General features: G+C 41.8%; 1 pseudogene; it reads left to right on the forward strand.

The window, feature by feature from the left end:
- LOC105809161 overlaps nt 1-3619 on the forward strand; it is a 12416-nt pseudogene extending 8797 nt beyond the window's left edge.
- Nucleotides 3620-3881: the final 262 nt, after the last annotated feature.

The following is a 3881-nucleotide window of genomic DNA, read 5'->3' on the forward strand; positions in this document are numbered from 1 at the left end:
ATTTTCATCACCCCAAATAGTTCCCTTATATTTCTTTGCAATCAAACAGTACCATCCCTAGCCCCAGATCACTGATCTGCTTTCTGTCACTAAAGATTAGATATGCCTTTCCAGAATTTCATACAAATAGAATTATGCAGCACACACTCTTTTGTGCTCACTTCTTTTGCTAAGCATAATGTTTCTGAGATTTATTCATGTTGTTGAACAAAACCGTCGTTCATTCCTTTTCATTGCTTAGTAGTATTCCATTGCAAGGGTATGCAACAATTTGTTTCTAGTTTTTGGCCATATGGCTAAAGCTGCTATGAATATTTCCGAATAAGTCTTTTTGTGAACACATGTTTTCATTTCTCTTGAGCAATACCTAGGAGTAGAATTGTTGGGTCGTCACACAGGTGTGTTTTCAACTTTGTATATTTAACAAGAAACCACCAAATAGTATACCAAAGTGGTTGTACCATTTCACACTCTAGTGTATGAGTGCCCCAGTGGCTCCATATCTTCACCATCATTTAGTGTTGTCATTCTAGTGATATTTCACTGTGGTTTTTATTTGCATTTCCCTGATGACCAGTGATTTGAGCACCTTTTCATTTACCTATTGGCTATTCCTATATATTCCTTTTTGAAATTTTTTTTTTTTTTGAGACAGAGTCTGGCTCTGTTGCCCTGGCTAGAGTGCCATGGCGTCAGCCTAGCTCACAGCAACCTCAAACTCCTGGGCTCAAGCAATCCTTCTGTCTCAGCGTCCTGAGTAGCTGGGACTACAGGCATGCGCCACCACGCCCGGCTAATTTTTCTATATATTTTTAGTTGTCCAATTAATTTCTTTCTATTTTTAGTAGAGACGGGGTCTCGCTCTTGCTCAGACTGGTCTCGAACTCCTGAGCTCAAACGATCCTCCCGCCTCGGCCTCCCAGAGTGCTAGGATTACAGGCGTGAGCCACCGCGCCCGGCCTCCAGCTACGTTTTTCTATTTTTGGTAGAGACAGGGTATCGCTCTTGCTCAGGCTCATCTCGAACTCCTGACCTCAAGTGATCCTCCCGCCTCAGTCTCCCAGAGTGCTAGGATTACAGGCATGAGCCACTGCGCCCAGCCTGAATAACCAATTTTTAATAGATTTTATATCTTAAAGAAGTTGTAAGTTCACAGCAAAATTAAGGAGAAAGTACAGAGTTCCCATTATTCTCCCTGCCTCCACACAGGCATAGCCTTCTCCACTATCTCTACATCCCCACTGCCAGAACAATACATTTGCTACCATTGTATTAATACTATAACACAGAATAGTTTCACTGGCCTAAAAATCCTCTGTGCTCCTTATATTCACCCCTTCTTCCCCCTTAACCCTTGGTAACCACATATCTTTTTACTGTCTCCATGAATGTTATATAGTTGAAATTATATACTATGTAGTCTTTTCAGAGTGCTTCTTTCACTAAGTAATATGCATTGGAGGTTCCTCTATGTCTTTTCATGGCTTGATAGCTCATTTCCTTTCTTTTTTTTAAAATAGACTTTATTTTTTATTTATTTTATTTTTTTTGAGACAGGGTCTTGCTCTGTGACCCAGGCTGGAGTGCAGTGGTGTAATCACAGCTCACTGTAACCTCGATCACGGCTCGCTGCAACTTCAAATTCCTGGGCTCAAGCAATTGTCCCACCTTAGCCTCCTGAGTAGCTGGAATTACAGGCATGTGCCACCGTGCCTGGCTAATTAATTTTTTTTTTTTGGTAGAGACAGGGTCTCTTTATGTTGCCCAAGCTGCTTGCAAACTCCTGGCCTCAAGCAGTCATCCCACCTTGGCCTCCCAAAGTGCTGGGATTACTGGGTGAGACATGGTGTCCAGCCGGACTTTATTTTTTAGAGCAGTTTTAGGTTCACAGCAAAATTGAGTGGAAAATACAGAGAATTCCATGTACTTCCTGCCCCTACACACATGCCCAACCTCCCCCACTGTCAACTTCCAGCAGGAGTGGTACATTTGTTACCATCATTGAGCCTACACTGACACATTATTATCACCCCAAAGTCCATAGTTTACATTAGAGCTCATTCTTGGTGTTGTACATTCTACCAGTCTTTACAAATGCATAATGACATGTATCTAGTATTATAGTATCATACAGAATAGTTTCCCTGCCCTAAAAATCCCTGTGCTCCACCTATTCATCCCTTTTTCCCCTCAATCCCTGGCAACCACGGATCTTTTTACTGTCTGCATACTTTTGCCTTTTCCAGAATGTCACATAGTTGGAATCATCCAGTATGTAGCCTTATTCATGGCTTCTTTCACTTGGTCATATGCATTGGAGGTTCCTCCATGTCTTTTCATGGCTTGATAGCTCATTTCTTCCAAGCACTGAATAATATATTTCATTGCCTGGATGTACCACATTTTATCTATCTAGTCACCTGCTGAAAGGACATCTTGGTTGCTTCCAAGTTTTGGCAATTACGTATAAAGCTATTAATATCCATGTACAGGTTTTTGTGTGGACATAAGTTTTCGACTCGTTTGGGTAAATACCAAAGAGCGCATTGCTGGATTACATGGTCAATTATCTTTTTTTTTTTCTTTTGAGACAAGGTCTGTTGCCCAGGCTGGAGTGCAGTGGCCTCATCAGAGCTCACAGCAATCTCAAACTCCTGGGCTCAAGGGATCCTCCTGCCTCAGCCTCCCAAATAGCAGAGACTAAAGGCATACATCACCACACCTGGCTAATTTTTTTTTTTTGTAGAGATGGAGTCTCACCATGTTGCCCAGGCTGGTCTTGAAGTCCTGGCCTCAAGAAATCCTCCTACCTTGGCCTCCTAAAGTGCTGGGATTACAGGTGTGAGCCAGAATATAATTTACATACCATAAATTCATTCAAGTGCATTAAAAGAATTTTAATAAATTTATGAAGTTGTACTGTGATCAAAATCTGATTTTAGAACATTTTCATCACCCGTCCCCCCAATTCCTCATGCCCATTTGCAGTCACTCTCTATTGTCTTTTCAGAACACTTCACTTACATTGGATCATACAATAGATCATCTTTTGTAGCTAGCTTCTTTCACTAGCATGTGTCTGAGGTTCGTCCACATAGTAGCGTGTATCAGTACTTCATCTCCTTTTATTGCCTAATTGTATTTTTCTTTTTAAAATCAAATGTATTGATAGAGGAAGTCATGGATTGAGCATGATGTCTGTAGTCAAGGGTTTGGCGCCATCTTGAGAAGGTGGTTGATCATTATGAAAATCCTAGAAATGTAGGGTCCCTTAACAAGACATCTAAAAATGTTGGAACTGGATTGGTGGGGGCTCCAGCATGTGGTGATGTAATGAAACTACAGATTCAAGTGGACGAAAAGGGGAAGATTGTGGATGCCAGGTTTAAAACATTCGGCTGCGGCTCCGCAATCGCCTCCAGCTCGTTACTCTGAACGGGTGAAAGGGAAAACAGCGGAGGAAGCCTTGACCATCAAAAACACAGACATCACCAAAGAACTCTGCCTTCCTCCCATGAAACTGCACTGCTCCATGCAGGCAGAAGATGCAATCAAGGCCGCCCTGGCTGAATACAAACTGAAACAAGCACCCAAGAAAGGAGACGCAAAGAAGAAATGAGCCTTCAAGTCATGTCAGCTGTTTGCCCACCTGCCGTGCAGTCACCTTAGACATTCAGAAGCCCCTGGCGCTACATAAAAGAGCTATGACATACGCACAAGTTTTGCTGTTCACATTGTGACTCTAATGAAAGCAAAATACACAGTTTAATTGTTCTGAATCCTGCAATTTCTTTCAGCCCATGTTTATTGCCTTAACCCAGTTTATGTATATTTTGAATTGTGTATGTGGCCCCAGAATTGAAATCAATAATGAAGTCTCA

This window comes from Propithecus coquereli, unplaced genomic scaffold (genome assembly GCF_000956105.1).
Source record: "Propithecus coquereli isolate 6110/MARCELLA unplaced genomic scaffold, Pcoq_1.0 Scaffold101, whole genome shotgun sequence".
Lineage (NCBI taxonomy): Eukaryota > Metazoa > Chordata > Mammalia > Primates > Indriidae > Propithecus > Propithecus coquereli.